This window comes from Schistocerca americana, chromosome 10, assembly GCF_021461395.2.
Source record: "Schistocerca americana isolate TAMUIC-IGC-003095 chromosome 10, iqSchAmer2.1, whole genome shotgun sequence".
Classification (NCBI taxonomy): Eukaryota; Metazoa; Arthropoda; class Insecta; order Orthoptera; family Acrididae; genus Schistocerca; species Schistocerca americana.
In genome coordinates this window covers 63873045-63892602 of record NC_060128.1, presented here as the reverse complement: position 1 = coordinate 63892602, position 19558 = coordinate 63873045, and the positions used below count along the sequence as shown (strand labels likewise).

The window sequence follows — 19558 nt, the reverse complement described above, 5'->3', positions numbered from 1 at the left end:
CTCAACAAACACTCTCTGCTACAACATCTCAGCACCGACTACCCGGAGTCCTCGACAGGCACTGACTACCACGAGCTCTCGACAAGCACTGAGGAGGCGGCTTAATAATACTCTTTGGCGCAATCTCTGGCGCAGTGGCTCAGTGTAGCCACCTTTGAATCCTGTGCAAGCTTCTTCATCTCCCAGTACCTACTGCAACCTACAGCCTTCTGAATCTGCTTAGTGTATTCATCTCTTGGTCTCCCTCTACGATTTTTACCCTCCACGCTGCCCTCCAATACTAAATTGATGATCTCTCGATGTCTCAGAACATGTCCTACCAACCGATCCCTTCTTCTAGTTAAGTTGTGCCACAAACTCCTCCCCAATTCTATTCAATACCTCATTAGTTATGTGATCTACCCATCTAGTCTTCAGCACTCTTCTGTAGCACCACATTTCAAAAGCTTCTATTCTCTTCTTGTCCAAACTGGTTATGGTCCATGTTTCACTTCCATACATGGCTACACTCCATACAAATACTTTCAGAAACGACTTCCTGACACTTAAATCTATACTCGATGTTAACAAATTTCTCTTCTTCAGAAACGCTTTCCTTGCCATTGCCAGTCTACATTTTATATCCTCTCTACTTCGACCATCGTCAGTTATTTTGCTCCCCAAATAACAAAACTCCTTTACTACCCTAAGTGTCTCATTTCCTAATCTAATTCCCTCAGCATCACCCGACTTAATTCGACTACATTCCATTATCCTTGTTTTGCTTTTGCTGATGTTCATCTTATATCCTCCCTTCAAGACACTATCCATTCCGTTCAACTGCTCTTCCAACTCCTTTGCAGTCTTTGACAGAATTACAATGTCATCGGCGAACCTCAAAGTTTTTATTTCTTCTCCATGGATTTTAATACCTACTCCGAACTTTTCTTTTGTTTCCTTTACTGCTTTCTCAGTATATAGAAAACTACGCTGTCATATTCGGGAAGACGTAGTGTGCGGAAATCCTTGCATTTTTGGGTTTATTTTTTTTATCAGAACACGTAATTCGACATCTGTTAATGTAAAGAGATGTGTAACATACTGAACAGACAGTAACTGGTAACACATCATGGTAACGGGCAATATTAGAATATTGGGGAACGAAAATTGTAGTAGCTACAAATACGTTCGATTTACTTTTAGGTGATACAGTAATAATCATCTAGTTTTAAGACGACATAAAGTAGAAACCAAGCATTACGTTGTGTTCTCAAAGTTGTTTCGTTTTATGATAAAATAATGATGATTTTAGTGGAAAATGGGTGCGCAATTTGCTTAACTTTGAAAAGTGACTCGTTGATGGCGACACCAGTTACACAGAAAGAAGAGGAAATTTAAATAACCGTATGGCGGTGGGTTGCACAAACAAATTGGGGAGTCTGTTACGCACATCCTTCGTGACTTGTGACGTCTACCGCGAGTCCAGTTGTAGACCACGATCTTCTGAAGACAGTATGTTGAACGTTAATTAATTCATACGGCGTTTCTGCTATAGTGTTTAATACACATTTGTTGTATGCCGTCGCTTCAACGTTACCCGGGTGCTGTGAAATCGGGGTTAAGAAAGTGTCTGTTGTTCGCTGCGTACTTCTGGAAGAGGTCCAGTTATATGTTTGGTTCGGGGGCTTGGTGCTCTGGAATTCAGAGAAAGTGCACCGACGTCCAATACCTCTGTAGCGTAACCACCATCTGCCGTTCCTCCGTCTGAATTTAGTCAGTAGTTGGCGATTTATGTGCGTGTGATATGCAACCAGTAACTTTTTTCAGTTTGATGCGATGTATTACACCATTAACTGGCTTTCGAGATACTGCAGGATCATAACCTGATGGAGGTGTGAAAGGAATGTTTTGCTGTTAGATGCTACAGTTGTGGAGGTGTCGAAAATGTGCACATTTTCGCGGTCCCCCAACCCCACGACACACACACACACACACACACACACACACACACACACACAGTATTAGGTGCACGTGAGTGTACAATAAACAGAGTATGAGGATTCTAGGTATTACATCATGCCTCATCCCGAATTTTAGCGTAAATACTGCCAAAGAATGACACACCTCCAGCTTGCGGTGTTCACTTGCTTCATTATCTATGCATGTAAATATTTTATTCGCATTTCATACCAAAGATCGCGATGTAGTGCGATATAGTAACTAGTGTGTGTGGGGCCGCACCAACCACTGGTTGCCTCCTGTCGCGACCTTCCCTGCCTACAACAAGGGAAAGGACGAGCGACAATAATGTCACCGGCAACACCACACGAGTAAAAGAAATGCCGAGATGAAAAGATAGGGAAAATGTACTGAGGTCGATAACCTGGGACACTGTATGAAAGACGGGATAAGCAGCTAATCCATGATGGTGGTAAGCAGCAGCGCGGTTGATGTCGGTCGGGAGCTGGCAGAGACTGCATTGTAGTGGCCAATGTCAGCGGCTCAGGAGCCGCCCGCACTCAATAATTCAGCGGCCGATAACGGCTGATGGCTTTGGCGGGGCTCCAGCGCCATCTGGCCAAGAGGCGTGACTGACTGCTCACTCATTCAGTCGGCGAGGATCTTCTGCGCTGTCCAGTCAGCTTGTTGACAGGCGTTATTCGCTGAATATAGCTGATCTTAAGAATAGCAAATAAAAAAGTCGGAGCCGTCCGCAAACTACTTTGGGAAAGGTGTATTCCAGCATGACAGAGTATAGCGAATAATCTTTCATTTTTCATTTTGTATGGATGTACGGCAGCGTATTGTCTTTTAAGTGTTAAAAGTTCATTTTAAAGTAGGCGTATTACAGTGATGGATCTTGAAACGACAGCAGAATGTGGGTATTACACTCCTGGAAATTGAAATAAGAACACCGTGAATTCATTGTCCCAGGAAGGGGAAACTTTATTGACACATTCCTGGGGTCATATACATCACATGATCACACTGACAGAACCACAGGCACATAGACACAGGCAACAGAGCATGCACATTGTCGGCACTAGTACAGTGTATATCCACCTTTCGCAGCAATGCAGGCTGCTATTCTCCCATGGAGACGATCGTAGAGATGCTGGATGTAGTCCTGTGGAACGGCTTGCCATGCCATTTCCACCTGGTGCCTCAGTTGGACCAGCGTTCGTGCTGGACGTGCAGACCGCGTGAGACGACGCTTCATCCAGTCCCAAACATGCTCAATGGGGGACAGATCCGGAGATCTTGTTGGCCAGGGTAGTTGACTTACACCTTCTAGAGCACGTTGGGTGGCACGGGATACATGCGGACGTGCATTGTCCTGTTGGAACAGCAAGTTCCCTTGCCGGTCTAGGAATGGTAGAACGATGGGTTCGATGACGGTTTGGATGTACCGTGCACTATTCAGTGTCCCCTCGATGATCACCAGTGGTGTACGGCCAGTGTAGGAGATCGCTCCCCACACCATGATGCCGGGTGTTGGCCCTGTGTGCCTCGGTCGTATGCAGTCCTGATTGTGGCGCTCACCTGCACGGCGCCAAACACGCATACGACCATCATTGGCACCAAGGCAGAAGCGACTCTCATCGCTGAAGACGACACGTCTCCATTCGTCCCTCCATTCACGCCTGTCGCGACACCACTGGAGGCGGGCTGCACGATGTTGGGGCGTGAGCGGAAGACGGCCTAACGGTGTGCGGGACCGTAGCCCAGCTTCATGGAGACGGTTGCGAATGGTCCTCGCCGATACCCCAGGAGCAACAGTGTCCCTAATTTGCTGGGAAGTGGCGGTGCGGTCCCGTACGGCACTGCGTAGGATCCTACGGTCTTGGCGTGCATCCGTGCGTCGCTGCGGTCCGGTCCCAGGTCGACGGGCACGTGCACCTTCCGCCAACCACTGGCGACAACATCGATGTACTGTGGAGACCTCACGCCCCACGTGTTGAGCAATTCGGCGGTACGTCCACCCGGCCTCCCGCATGCCCACTATACGCCCTCGCTCAAAGTCCGTCAACTGCACATACGGTTCACGTCCACGCTGTCGTGGCATGCTACCAGTGTTAAAGACTGCGATGGAGCTCCGTATGCCACGGCAAACTGGCTGACACTGACGGCGGCGGTGCACAAATGCTGCGCAGCTAGCGCCATTCGACGGCCAACACCGCGGTTCCTGGTGCGTCCGCTGTGCCGCGCGTGTGATCATTGCTTGTACAGCCCTCTCGCAGTGTCCGGAGCAAGTATGGTGGGTCTGACACACCGGTGTCAATGTGTTCTTTTTTCCATTTCCAGGAGTGTATATAAATTGAAGGTGAAGAGGTGAGAAAGAAAAGTAAAGGGAAGGGAAGGAACTAATGATACGAACTGCATCAGGATTTTATGAGGAATCAGCGACGACGAGTGAAAACGTGCGCCGTGCTGAGACTCAAACCCAGTATCTCTTGCTTACTAGGTAGCTGCGTTAACTGCTGCGCCATCCGAAAACAGTGTTTATCGCAAATGCGCGAACTATCTCGGCACTTTGCCCGGCTGACCCACACTCATACCTAGCGCCATCCAGCTGCCTTCATGCTCGCTAATTTTAGATTCCCACTGGAGGCCGAACGACGACGTGCCTCCGCAGTGAAATTTGTGGATTAATTGCCAGTCGAGGCGAATCAGTCATATGAATGGGTGGTGTCTGTGCTTTCGGACATGTCTGAAAGAAGACACTACACCGAATCCGCAGCTGTGATACATATTATGTTAATTGAAGGTGGAGGGGTGGGGGGGGGGGGGGAGGAGGAGGAAAGGAACGGAACGGAAATGAACTAATATCTTCTGCAGCGGGACTTGCCTGAAAGAACAGGCAGTACGCATTCATATAAACTGATTCGCCTCAATAGGCAATGAGTCCACAATCTTCGGTGCGGATGCATATTCACTTTCGACTTCCAGTGCGGTTCTAAAATGGACATGGACGGAGACCGCGGGTAGGTGGTGCTAGGTGAGAATAGGGGTCAGGCGGGCATTTGCGATGAACACTGTGCGGGTGGCGCACTGGTTAACGGAACTGTCTAGTAAGCAACGGAGTGTAGGTTGGAGTCATAAGGTCCGGCACACTTCTTCACTGGCAGCCATTTATTCCGCATAAAGTCCTGATGCAGCTGATATCATTGTTTCCTTTCCTTTCTCCGCCTACACAATGTGTAACTTCAGCTGATTCCTCGTGGTGTCTGTTCTTTCAGACATGTCCGAGAGAACCGACACCACGAAGTTCAGCCATTATACTGTAGTATGGAAACACGTTACCGAAAGCTGTCAAACTACAGTTATTATTCGCCAATACATTTTTTTAATTTCAACCTTCACCACACGCTATGTTTTGATAGCCCATTATGAAGTGTAGAAAGCGTCGCGGTTTGACTAGCTACTGTTTACTTGGTAGCTCACGGGAAAGGAGTCATTCCTAAATTTATTCAAACCGATACCTGTTGCTTTCGTGAGCAAGTACGCTGTGAGCATGAAAGCCAGGTTGTTAATGTTGCCCGCAAACACAAAGTAAATTCTTCTGGTGGTAGATGGTGAAACTCTGAAAACGTGTGTTACAACAGTATCTCGACAGTTACTCATTTCGTTACACGACTAACTCAATCTGAATGTCAGATAGGGGCAGCTACGCTGACAAGAGTGCCTGCCAGTTTTCGGAAACACTTTAGGCCGTGCAACTATTATTGTTTAAACCGGTCTTCGAACGCTAAACAAATTACCTTGCACGTAATTTTATTGTGTTTGAACTGTGCTGTGCGACACATTTAACTCGCATCCTGAGTGGTGCGTGCGTGTGGAAATAATGAACGCTGTAAACGTTGATGGGTCGAATTAATGCATTTGCGAAGCTGGTAATAGGATTTTATCATACCGGGCGTTAACATGAAATCCAGTAACAGGCCTTTGAACTCGACGGCGGAAGCGGGCCATGCGCAGCCGTCACCCGCGGCGCAAATGTAGCGTTCGTTATCGTGTCGTTGCAGGACTTCCTGCGCGCTCGCCCGAACCGTGATTGGCAGCTGCGAGCCCCTCTGCAGTTCGTTTGTGGTTGGCCCGATCGCTCAGATTTTTCCCGCTGTATTAATCCGTTCGTGTTCATTTTAGCAACTACATTAGTGGAATATTGAAAGTAAGAAACACATGGCTCAGAAATAACTATGTATTCGTTATTTACTAAGAGTTCGAAGTACCGATTCGTTACTGCCTGGATTGTTTCGTTGCATATCTTCTTCCCCGCACGCTCAGTGCCGACTCGGTAGTTCAGTCAGTTTTTATTCTCAGTGGAACAAGTCGTATCGAATCCATTGGCCGCCGACTTGTTTTCTTTCCTGTGTGCAAAATAGCAGAGTGAGTAGTAATCGTAATCTTTCAGTTCCTCAACACCTTTTTTATGTTTCACGCGTTCAACAGATGGCCTGAGTTACTTTTTGCAGGAACTGTGTGTCTCCAGCTGTACGTAATCTTTTTTTATTTGTACGACATTTTCAGTTGGTTATAAAACTTTTCACACTGTGTACTTACGGAATTGGACGAATATACTCAAGTGGCAGACTCTGCAAGAGAGGCGCTCTGCATCGCGGTGTAGCTTGCTCGCCAGGTTTCGAGAGGGTCCGTTTTTGGATGAGGTATCGAATATATTGCTTCCCCCTACTTATACCTCCCGAGGAGATCACGAATGTAAAATTAGAGAGATTAGAGCGCGCACGGAGGCTTTCAGACAGTCGTTCTTCCCGCGAACCATACGCGACTGGAACAGGAAAGGGAGGTAATGACAGTGGCACGTAAAGTGCCCTCCGCCACACACCGTTGGGTGGCTTGCGGAGTATAAATGTAGATGTAGATGTAGATCTGCTTTGTTTCCGGGATCTACTCTGAAAAAAAAATAGTGTCATTTATGTCGTCGATAATATTCAGAGGAGGTGGTCCAACACAAATTTAGACAAAAAAATGCTAAGTAGCCTCGGTGTGTCTATGATAATTTATTTCCATCAGGGCTGCAACATCTGCCACATGTTTCTACACTACCATTTTTCTTTCTTTGTAGTCGACAGTGTGTTAGGGAAAGTGGTACCAGTCTGTCTGTAGTGCAGTCCGAAAGCCCGTGTACGAAAAAGTCAAGTCAGACATCTGGCTTTGTGAAGATACTTATGAATATCGTACGAAAAAAATTATTATAAATTCCACTGCGATGTTCGCTGAGCTGGTTTCTCCGACGCTCAGCTCGTTGTCCCATTTTCGGCAACTCTGTTTTAACAAATCTTACCAAAAGGATGCTCTTTTGATAGCTCTTCATTGTGCTAACGACCAGAAACATTTTTTTGTCGGCCCCAAGCGATGATGCACAAACCATTTCATACGGTTACCGCTATATCTGATGTACAAAAAACTTTAAAAAAGAAAAAAAAAACGAACGCGCTAACCGCTCAGCGGTGATGTCTTTTGGGTGAAGCTTTATACGATATGGGATCCAGTAACGATTAACGAATACTTTGAAAAGGGTATGTATCTCGACAACATCAAATATATATGATACAAAATTAGGTCTTTAGTTTTACAGCCCTTATGTAGATGCTCTTAATGTTGCCACCTGGACTGTAAGGTGATAAGGAATAAAGAGACAGAACTAATTGACATCTACAAGAAAAATGTGTGTAGCTATTGTAAACACAATCTGAAAAGAAATAATGACTAGCTTCAAAATTCAACGAGATTTCAGTCTTGTGTCGTGAGACACCATAGTTTTCGAACTGATGGATTGCTCAATCAGCAGTTCTCACACCTTTCAGGTGATAAAATTTTAGGACAATTAATCTGTAAAAAACACACCATGTCATAAAGAAAGCGTGTAAACCGTCTGAGGATGAATCACAACGATTCGATACCGGTAACGGTACCCTTTGAATAAAGGAACTGAAAGTAAATTTGTGGCTGGTTGCTGTCCTAACACCATCAAAATTAGATTTTCTGAGAGTTAAAAACAGAAGTGGGTTCAGTTATAGTTCAATCGCCGGTCTGAAACAAAATCATCTGTATTATTCCGATTTTGTGCATTCTAACGTTAATATTTCGGGCATAGACCCAGTTGCAGATTGTCTGTGGTGTCACCGCCAGACACCACACTTGCTAGGTGGTCGCCTTTAAATCGGCCGCGGTCCGTTAGTATACGTCGGAATCGCGTGTCGCCACTGTCAGTGATTGCAGACCGAGCGCCGCCACACGGCAGGTCTAGAGAGACTTCCTAGCACTCGCCCCAGTTGTACAGCCGACTTTGCTGGCAATGGTTCACTGACAAATTACGTTCTCATTTGCCGAGACGATAGTTAGCATAGCCTTCAGCTACGTCATTTGCTACGACCTAGCAAGGCGCCATTATCATTTGCTATTTATCTTGTGATGCATGTACCGTCAGACCGATGTTTACCAATTAAGTTTACCAATTAAGTATTCCAGAAGCTACGTACTTTTTTTACTAGACTCAACTCCTTTAACTGTTCCAGACCTCACGCCAGCCTGCGTGAGCTTAAACGCGTACCTTTCGGCTATCTCACAGTGGCTTGGCTGTCTTGCCAAGTCACAACATTGTCCATCTAACAGTTTCCATGGGCCAAAAAATTTAATTTTTAATATTTTTCGTGATTATGAACCGAATATAAAATATTAAATTGCTGTTACAATCTGCCCAAAAAGAGAATCTTACGTTAAAAGTATGCTGACGTCCACCGTAGGATCTCCGTACACGTTCTTCAGCGATGCGATGGGCATCTTCGGGAGTAAAGAATTCAGTCGCATAATGCTGTCGTTTACGAGTGTCGATGTCGGCCATTGTCTACACTTATACAGTGAGACAACAGATGCCATGGGATAGATACCTCCTATTGTCGTGTCGGACCTCCTTTAGTCCGGCATAGTTCAATAGTGGGTGGCATGGACTCGATAAGTGGTTGCAAGTCCCCTGCAGAGATACTGAACCACGCTGTTTCTACATGCGTCAATAATTGCGAAAGTTTTGCCGTTGCAGGATTTCGTTCACGATCTGACTTTCCCCTGTGCCCCTTAACTGTTCGATGAGATTCATGTAGGGCGATCTGGGTGGCCAAATCATTCGCTCGAATTGTTCAGGATGTTCTTCAGACCAATCGCGAGCTGTGGCCCGGTGACATGACATCATTGTTCGTGAACATGAAATCCATGAATGGCTGCAGATGGTCTCTAAAGTAACCGAACATAATATTTCCAGTCAACGATCGGCTCAGTTCGACCAAAGGACCCAGCCCGTTCCATTTAAATGCCGCCCACGCCATTGTGGAGTCACCTCCAGGTTGCACTGTGCATTGTTGACATTTTGGGTCCGTGTCTCCGTGGGGTGTGCGCCACGCTCGAGCCCTACTATCAGCTTTTACCAACTGAAATCGGGACTCGTCTGACAAGGGCAGTTTTTCAGTCAAATGGTTCAAATGGCTCTGAGCACTATGGGACTTAACATCTGAGGTCATCAGTCCCCTAGAACTTAGAACTACTTAAACGTAACTAACCTAAGGACATGACACACATCCATGCCCGAGGCAGGATTCGAACCTCCGACCGTAGCGGTCGCGAGGTAGTTCTTCAGTTGTCTAGGGCACAACCGATATGGTTACGAGCCCAGGAGAGCGCTCCAGGCGATGTCGTGCTGTTAGCAAATGCACTCTCGTCACTCGTCTACTGCCATAGTCCATTAACGCCACATTTTTGCCGCTCTGTCCTAACTGATACGTTCGTCATACGTCCCGCATTGACTCTTGCGATTATTTCATGCGGTGTTGCTTATCTGTTAGCACTGACAACTCTCCGCGAACGCCTCTGCTCTCTGTCCGTAAGTGGCCGTCAGCCACCGCATTGCCCGTGATGAGAGGTAATTATGAGAGGCAATGCATACTCTTGCACTGTGGATCTCGGAATATTGACTTCCCTGGCTCCGAAACCTTTTACATTATAATTTTAATTAATATTGTTTATACTGGTTGCTGGTGAGGAGGAAATTTAGTTGTTAGTATTTTATTAATGATCTCATTCATAAGCACCCATATCACAGTCATCACAGTCGCTCAAGAAAGGTATAATTAAGCTTTACTTATTTAATCAGAATCGGGCGATGACACTCTTTGTCCGCAGTCTCGATGATTCGAAGCGATCTGCAATCATGTGTAAATAAAATGTCTTGGTTTTCTTGCGTTGCGTAGTCAGTCGGGAAACCTCAGATCAAGCGGAAAGATTGCTTTGATAGAGTTTAATTATCCGATGAAATAATGGAGCTCTTGGATCTAATAATTGCACGTTCGTTTCCAATTCATCGGAAGTTCCCTTCTGATTACCAACGAAACGACACCTCCGTGCAAATTTCGAATTAGAGAATACATATATAATGAAATTCCTTACACACCTTTGATGTTAATGGTCAGCATATATTTTCTTGAGTAGCATACAATATATTTTCAATCTCTTTCTTCCAGTAATCTCGATAGCAAAATTACAATTATTCAATGCGGTTATTCGGCACGGAGAAGATCCTAGAAGTCCTCTCAACACACACCCGAGAGAATATTACAAAGAGTAATTATGCGCTCATGGAATAGTAGTAGTACTGTACTACTTTTCGCATCGATTCTGCGAGTTTATAGATGGTCAAGTAGGAAACGTAATTCACTCATAGAATTGTGCAGGGATAATTAGTAGAATATGTTACCACATCAATCATCCGCATACAAATGACTCCTCCGTCAATGCTCTTCCCTTTTACACCTTTTGTTCTTGATAATACGGCCGTCTGTATATGTGCATATCGCTAGCCCACCTCAGTGCACAGTGCTGCCGTTTGTTGAGTAAAACATGTGTAAGGGGGTGGTGTTCGAAGTTCTTTAATTCAAGCTTAATTAGTTGGTAATCATTGCTGGAGGTATTGGCTGATACCATAACTCGTTAAAGGGTAATGATCTGGTAGAGTTTGGGACGGCCCCTGTGTTCCGCTCCGCTCCCCTCCCATGGGGCCTGGAGGCCAGAGAAGACGAATCGCGCCGCTGTCGGCCGGACTTGGCACGAGGTGCTATTAAGGCGGCCCGTGGCACGCCCAGCCAGAGCCACGCCACGCCGCGCACCTACAGACTTGGCTGGCGAGCCGTGTATTTTTGAGATCCAGAAGGACTCGCATTGTCCCCCAGTGCCAGGGCAGCCCCTTGGCCGTCGCCCGTATCTGATACGAAGCCGCGTTCCTCTGGTGTCGCCGATAGTATTTTTATTTCTGGCCATCCACGCTGCAGGTGACCCGCGACCGGCCCGCATTTTTTCACTTATTTTAAGGGCCGACTCGACGACGTTCTTAGAGGTTCGCGCTTTATTCGGCCTACAGGCAGTTCCTTTAAAACCGATTACTAAAGTTACGGAGGAGCGCGAGATTGTACCGGAAAAGGAAAATAACTGGCTGTTAAAAACTAATATTTTACTGGATGAGATTTTCGCTCTGCAGCGGAGTGTGCGCTGATATGAAACTACCTGGCAGATTAAAACTGTGTGCCGGACCGAGACTCGAACTCGGGACCTTTGCCTTTCGCGGGCAAGTGCTGTACCAACTGAGCTACCCAAGCACGACTCAAGCCCCGTCCTGACAGCTTTACTTCTGCCTGTACCTCGTCCCCTACCTTCCAAACTTTACAGAAGCTCTCCTGCGAACCTGCCAGGAAGTTTCATATCAGCGCACACTCCGCTGCAGAGTGAAAATCTCATTCTGGAAACATCCCCCAGGCTGTGGCTAAGCCATGTTTCCGCAATATCCTTCCTTTCAGGAGTGCTAGTTCTGCAAGGTTCGCAGGAGAGCTTCTGTAAAGTTTGGAAGGTAGGAGTCGAGGTACTGGCAGAAGAAAAGCTGTGAGGACGGGGCGTGAGTCGTGCTTGGGTAGCTCAGTTGGTAGAGCACTTGCCCGCGAAAGGCAAAGGTCCCGAGTTCGAGTCTCGGTCCGGCAAACAGTTTTAATCTGCCAGGAAGTTTCATATTTTACTGCTGTGTAACATTCGTTAACAGTGACAAATTTGAGATAAATCTGTCCTCATCCTGAATTTTAGTTCGAATGCAAAAGCTCTTGACACGACATGGCCCTGTTTTACATGGCATCCCCTTGCCTTCCTTTGAGCGGACTTCCTCAGTACTTCGCTTTTTCGTGTCCAGAAACCAATCGTAGTCTTTCAGCCCAGTATTGGGCCACGTCCTGGGCTTCTTTCTTGTCCAGTCACAGTTCGCCAAGATTGGATCTGTAGTAGCAGTTTTGATGTGGACAGGTCAGGGGTGTTCCATGTCTTGCACAGCACCACAATCGCACTTGTCTCGACGTTGCCATGACTCCAGCTGTCCATTTTTGTTTTCACTGGGACCGTGCCTGCTGTTAGGCATTTCAGGGTACTCCGTGTTTTGTTGTGGACCCGCTAGGCTGTACCTGTGCTGGCGGATATTCGGGTCTTCAGTGGCCGTAATTAAGAACCTTCCACGAGATCTGTCGTCCAGGCTCCCACATAATGTCAAACAGAGGATGTCGATCATCGATGACACTCTGTAAATTCGTGTAATGTTCTTCGGAAGCTGGTACTCAAAAACCAGCAGCTATGTACACCTTTGGTAGAGGCGTGGGTTTCGTGCACCTTGTTGTGAGTAGACGTGTTTCATTGAGGCTCACGTCAACCTTTCTCGCGTGGTTTGGCGTATTAAGCTGCAGAGGAACGTAGTGCATGGGCGGTGGTTCTCAGGATAGTAGGTTTTGCTCCCTATTTGCTGTTTACGAGTGTCCGCAAAATATTATTTCTGGCCACCTTGTGACGGATCTTTTCACGGTGCTGTCTCTTTCAGATGTATCCATCGTAACACCGAGATAGGTTGGTTTACTGTTTGTTTCTGTGTGATATTATTCTAGGAAACATTAGAGTGTTCCCTTTGCTTGGCGAGATAGAAGGTGGGAAGCTCTTACTTAAGTACTCTGAGGATTCGATTTAAGGGAGTTATTTTGATAGTATTTGGCAACATTGTGTGCTTTCTCCAGCTTATGCTCTACCTCACCCCAAGTCCTCCCCCGAGCTGTGATTGACAAGGCATCTGCATATAGGGAATGCTTAGGATGATTAAGTGTTGGCTGGTTGTTACTGTATAGGTTGGAAAGGTAGGGAGCCCGAACGCTTCTGTGGACCATTTCTTTCCATTGAGAACGACCTAAAATTGTCTATCTTGTGAGGGAGACGAACAAAATGGAAATCTCTTTTCGTTACAGAGCTTCTGGAAGAGCAACTTGGGGTTAACTGTATCGTATGCAGGCCTGAGATCGACCAGTGCTATCCGAGTAACCATTTTATTTTTGTACGCCTATCTGTTCTGTCAGGTACAGAATTGGCTGCTATATTATTTCTCAGACGTACATGGACGCCAGATGTTTAACGTGGACATCGAACTACGTTGCAACTTGGCATTTTTACAACTACAAGACACAGACAAAATTTTTATCACTTCGAAAACAATCAAACTGCAGCCATGGAACATCATTCTCTATACTTTTACCCGTCAGTGTAACACGTTTTCTCCAACATTGAACGACTTGGGCGAGGCCACGGTTGTAGACGTCTGAATTTTGGCTTTTCGGGAAACGTTCCACTTCGTAAACCAACTTATCATTTTGGAAATGCACGCACCATGCGTTCTTATCCTAGGACAAAGAAATAAGTCACTAGGTGCCATATTAGGATGATGCGTTTAGGCGAAGCAACAGCCCAAATTGCAGCCTTTATGACTTGGCTTGCGCAGAGGAGCTGGTGCATTGTCGTTTAGGAAAACGTGCCTTTGGACAGGTTCCTGCGACGGTTCGCGTTGATAGTCTCCCCCAAACCACGTACTGATGTTTCGGTATATTCTGCTGTGACGATTTATCCTTCAACCAAGGAAAGGCGACTATTGTGTAAGTGGTTCAGGCTTTCGAGATAACTTGACGTCGTAAGTACAATAATCATCGTCGTCACCACCGTAATCCATCGTCACCATCAAGCACAATCATTCATCAGCACCATCATTGTGAGCTCTTACCTTTCTGTGTCTCCCCTTCACCCCATCTCACTGTCCCTTTTCCTGAGCAGCAAAATCTACGAGAGACAGACCGCTGTGCAGGTAGCAGCTGTCCTTGATTGGTCGCAGAGTCCGCTTTTCGCCCAGGGATAGTGTGTTGTGAACAGAGGATGCCCTCCGGACATTAACGTGTAGGATTTGTTGGTCACGTCCCTATAGATGCCACAAGATTACCCCTTCTGAGCGTCTACGTAGTGTTCGCAACCTGTCGTACTGTATCCAGCAGAGGCCATGTAGTGTACCAGAATCATTTTCCCTGTTTCATGTTCCACTTCCTGAATGTAAGGAGGAAGAATGTCTCTGCATACGTCCGACTTTTATCTGTTTGTACCATCTTGTCATACCCCAGATGACTGTTCGGGAAAATGCTGTATTGACTCACAAAGGAAAGTCCAAATTTTTAAAAGTAAGACTCGTCCACGATGCACAACCCCTCTTATAGCGTACCCTTCTGGGGTTTGTTGAGCGTATCAGTAACATTCTCACACATGACAAATCGCTCAGTTTTTCGAATCTTGTCTCTGCATTCCATTCACCCAATCGCATCAGATCACCAGCTTTAGTCTCAGAGGAAAAAGAATTGAAAGAGCATGGAAGTATAAAAAATGTGCTGTTTCTCTACATTTTAGATCATCATACCAATCAATCATAGTAGCTGATATGTAAAAGAGTCATATTACTGATAAGTATGAAAATTGAGTTCACAGCAACCACAGCATTGGGTTTGTAAAACTTGGTACGTCACCCAGCTATATCATTCTGATAAACTGGTCGAATGAATGTTTAAAAGTGGCTTTCCTTGGCAGTAAATCTGTTTGGTATCTGCCTTTCCCACGGCTAGCCCTGTAGTCGTTTCGCATTGAAACGCTCCGAAGAGAGATTTCGTAATGCTTGACGATTGTGGCGGATTGCAGTGACTTTCGCCAGTTGCACAATTAAACTATCTTGTCACCTATTTACACATTTGACGTTTATTTACATGGAAGGTTATCTGCCAGCCCTTGCACCAAGCGCCAGTAATTCGCAAATCCGCCAGCATTTCGTGACAGTTTGCCCAAGGTTTCTCCGTCCAGTACGTATTTCCGTCGTATGCAAAGCTTCCATTTGCAGAGAGTAATTGTTCCGAGAAGTGTACCAATATGGAAGAATGTGTGGTTTTTGGTTTATGTTCATTCTCGTAGTATGAGGAAACTAAGTTCCATTAGGTGTATACATTCGTCAAATAACCGACCAGTTTCCCGTAAGTTGCTTGGAGAAGTTTGATGTCTTCGTGTTTCTTTTTATGTGATGTTCTTTAAAGCGCACTCACCAATTACATACCTCTTGACACCAAAAGTTTTAAATGTTTTGACAGAACAACAAGAAATTCATAAAAGAGAGAAGAAATCATTTGTAAACAAGGACAAACTATGATAGACCCTGACCACACGAAATACACAAAAGTGACGAAGGTGATGGGATAACCACCTAATATCATGTCGGACTACCTTTTGCATCCTTTGTGCAGCCAGCGACTTGACATGCCGTGGACTCGAGTAGTTGAGCAGAAATATTGAGCCATGCTGCATCTACTGCCGTCTGTCCTTGCGGAGGTATTGCCGGTGCAGGATGTTGTGCGTGGAGTGACGTCTTCTTTATGCCCAATAAACGTTCGATGGAATTTATCATCCATAAAAATTCCATCGTTGTTTGGGAACATTAAGTTGAAGTCAATGACAGGCTCAGTTGGACCAGAGGCCCCAGTCCGTTCCTTGTAAACACAACCCACGCTGTTATGGAGCGGCTGCCGACAGTGCCATGGTGACAAATTGGGTCCATGGCTTCGTGGGGTCAGCGCCGCACTCAAACCCTGCCATCAGCTGGTACAAACTGAAGTAGAGACTCGTTTGATTTAGCCACTATTTCCCCAGTCGTCTAGGGCCTAACCAATACAGCTACAAGCCCATTGCAAGCGGTGTCGTACTGTTAGCGCTCGGCCGACCGTGTGCTGCCATACCCCTGAACGCCACATTTTGCCGCGCTGTGCTGCTTGTCTATTAGCACTGTCAACCTTTGCAAACGCCACTGCTCTCAGCCGCTGCGTTGTCCGTGATAGAGATAATACTTGCACTCTTGATACTGTGGATCAGAGAATAATGAATTCCCCCAACATTTTCCGAAATTTAATGTTCCATGCATCTATGAGAGTTGCCCAGAAAGTAATCCACGACGTTTTCTTTCTTCAACAATTGTTCATTGAACATAATGAGAATTACAAACACGAATGAATGATGTTTTATGTTACGACGTAAAGTCGAGCGCCGGCACACACGTCGGGAACAACAGATAAGAGAACGATGTCAGAAGTCAACCGATCACACGCTGACCGTACGTCCGCCCAGGACGACAACGCGACAGTAGTGGCCCCTATATGGTCGCGCCCCAGTTGAAAAGTAGCTTCAAGATTAGGCACTTGTATAGCAGCGACTTACGATAGTTTATACTGGAGAACATTGCTTATTTTGCAGGTCGCCCTTTCTTTGCGACACTTTTATGTGATAGTCAAAGTTAAGTATTATAATCTTTCCTTTTTGTAATAAGACTCATTAATACGATTTGCTTGGATGTTGTCTAGCGATCCGAGAAAGCGGGTTTCCTAGACACCCAATATTTGACGACTAGGCTGGATGTAACATTTTATCTACACTATTTTTCCACGTAATCGCCATCCGTTTCTATTGCCTTCCTCCAGCGCGAAACAAGGTCGTGTATGCCCTTCCTCGAATGACATCTAATGACACAAACAAGTGGAAGTCCGACGGGGCTGGGTCAGGTGTGACAGCCTTGGATGGTCTCCCGACCGTTGCAAATCGTGGAGCTCCGCCGCACGGCCTTCTCATGACCTCACCCTCCGTGCTTAGCGACTAACTGTACTTCTCTCGACTGCAGATGCTCCATAGACTTCGCACAGGCGTTTGCAAATATCCCCTAGTTTATTTCTCTACAGTGAGGAATTCAGTGACGACACGTTGCTTGTAACGTACGTCACCTACAGACGCCATTTTGAAACTGTCCTGCAGCTACGCTATCTGTCGGAAGTGACGGAAACGTGGCGTGCTCGCTCAGGAGACTTCAAATAATACGTAAGTAACGTTTCGCATTCGTAGCACTGTTTTTGGCTTAGAAAAAAAAATGCGGTGCATTACTTTCTGGGCAACCCTCCTAGCTGCAATTACCATTTCTCGTTCAAAGTCCGTCGTGCGGCCGTAATTACATCGGAAGCCTTTTACATGAACCACCTAAGTACAAAAGGTAGCTCCACTAATGCACTGCCGTCTTACACATTGTGTAAGCGATGCTACCTCTATCTGTATACTGCATATTACTGTCACATTACAGATTCTCCACCACTGATGCGCATCATGACGGCCATTCCTCAGAAACTACCTGTAATGGCTTGCTCCACCAAGAATAGTGTCCGCCCGTACGGAAATATTGCTAAGTGTTGCAGCCATATTGCAGCTGTGGTGCAATTACATAAAAGAAGGCAGCTGAAAATGAGATTTTTTTTTAGAGTTGTGGAAGACTGTACCAGAGTAAACAATTGGGAAACAGTGGCATTAGGAAGGAATTAAACATATTTAACGTAAGAAAATAACTTCAATCAGAATGAACTGTGGTGTACTACCTTACAAAATCAGAAATTGTAAGCCGGTAGCCTGAAGAAGCCTGAGAAGGCGAAGGAAGAAATGGACAGCATAATTGGCCAAGGTCTAATACTTGAAGTAAAGAAGAAGAAGAAGAAGAAGAAGAAGAAGAAGAAGAAGGAGGAGGAGGAGGAGGAGGAGGAGGTTGTGGCAAAACATTGCCGTGTAATACGGCCAGTGTAAACGCAGCTTTATGGTTCGAATAACTTGGCAGTCGATGGTGGCAAGCGCGGTTTGTCAGTGTTGCGCTTTTCAGTTAGTCTCTGCTATATCACGCAAATCGGGCCGCGCCGCGCGACAGTGGAGTAGAGTGGTAAACCGGGCAGGCGGCCTTTCCTGCGTGGAACGCGCGAAAGTGCCCGCCAAGATCTATTCCTGTGCGCGCCGCCGCCGCCGCCTCGCGTGTGCATTGTCCTCCGCTCCGGAGCGCGCTCCAATCGAACTGCGCGACAGCCATTATTATTATTAGTCACATTCCTGCCGCCTCTGTTTGTGGGTCAGCTGAGGGCCTGGTCCGCTGCCAGCTGCCGTGTCTTTCGTCGTCTCCCTCGCCACTTTCAGACGTTGTTTATTTTGTGCCCTCTAGGGACTGTTCCTCTCTATAATTTACACTCACCGGTGGACGGCGAGATCGCGACTTGATATATGACAACGGCTTTTCAAGGACTTGCGTTCTCAGTGTCTGGTGTCTTGGGGTTGGACATACTGTGTACCTTAACCGGACACTGGTACAGGGCTGTTTCCAGTAGAACTGTGCGGCGAAAGGGTTGGAACAAGTAATCCTCGAATACGTAATAGGGAATGCACGGTACTAGAGAACAGGAAATATGACGACGCAGTTAAGTTTGATGCTTTATCCGTAGCCACAATATAAGCAACATCGTGCGAAAGTCAATAAAAAAAACCTGTACTTGAACAGGCGTCAGGCGACTCAGCAAAAGTATACATCGGTGACCAAACATCAGTTGTCAAGCTGTGGCGGTCTAATGTGAAAAATATGGTAGAGTAAAAGTTGGGAACCTAAACTAAAAAGATCTCACTAACAAGGCGAATATGTCTTCGGCAGAGTTATGGAGTATAAGGAGGAGGAACTAGCTTTTCACCTTACCTGGCACCATCAAAGACATTAAAATCAAAACATCTTGACATATTTGCGCTTTCTTACGATTAACCCTTCCCCAGTGCAGTGAGCTCTCTTAGCTGCATGGTGTTGGAACACATGCTTCTTGCATTTTATAGGCTTAAACCCTGATCTTATGTCCAAAATACAGAAAAATCGCCAGTCATAGTGAACAATATATATCATATGACCGAAGAGTGTACTTGTAATATCGAAAAAAGTTTTTCTGGAAGGATGAACTTTGTGGGGGTGGATTAAAAGCGCGAATATGTCAAGGTGTCCACATTTAAATGTTTTTGAAGCAACCAGATAAGTAGGAAAAGCTAGTCCCCTTCTTAAACATTCCTAACTCTGCCAGAACATATTCGTATTCGCCTTTTTGGTGCTACGATAGCAGCATTCTTCATTCTGGTTCGTTACATTCGTAGGTAAGTGTAGGCGTTGGTCATGGACTGTGCAGCTGGTCCTGGCGGAGGTTCGAGTCCTCCCTCGGGTATGGGTGTGTGTGTGTGTGTGTGTGTGTGTGTGTGTGTGTGTGTGTGTGTGTGTGTACCTTAGCAGTTGAGTCGCATAAGATTTCACAAAATGTTAAGTGTGTGATTATCC

The 19558-nt window shown here is 46.0% G+C and overlaps 1 protein-coding gene and 1 non-coding gene across 8 annotated transcripts in view; both read left to right on the top strand.

Annotated features, from left to right (window-relative positions):
• The window catches only part of LOC124552687 (poly(rC)-binding protein 3), a 504870-nt gene that overhangs the window by 49521 nt on the left and 435791 nt on the right, over nucleotides 1-19558 (top strand). The gene's annotated exons all lie outside the window — the stretch shown is intronic.
• Nucleotides 11941-12015, top strand: Trnas-cga. The gene has a single exon. It is a non-coding gene; the product is annotated as a tRNA-Ser (tRNA).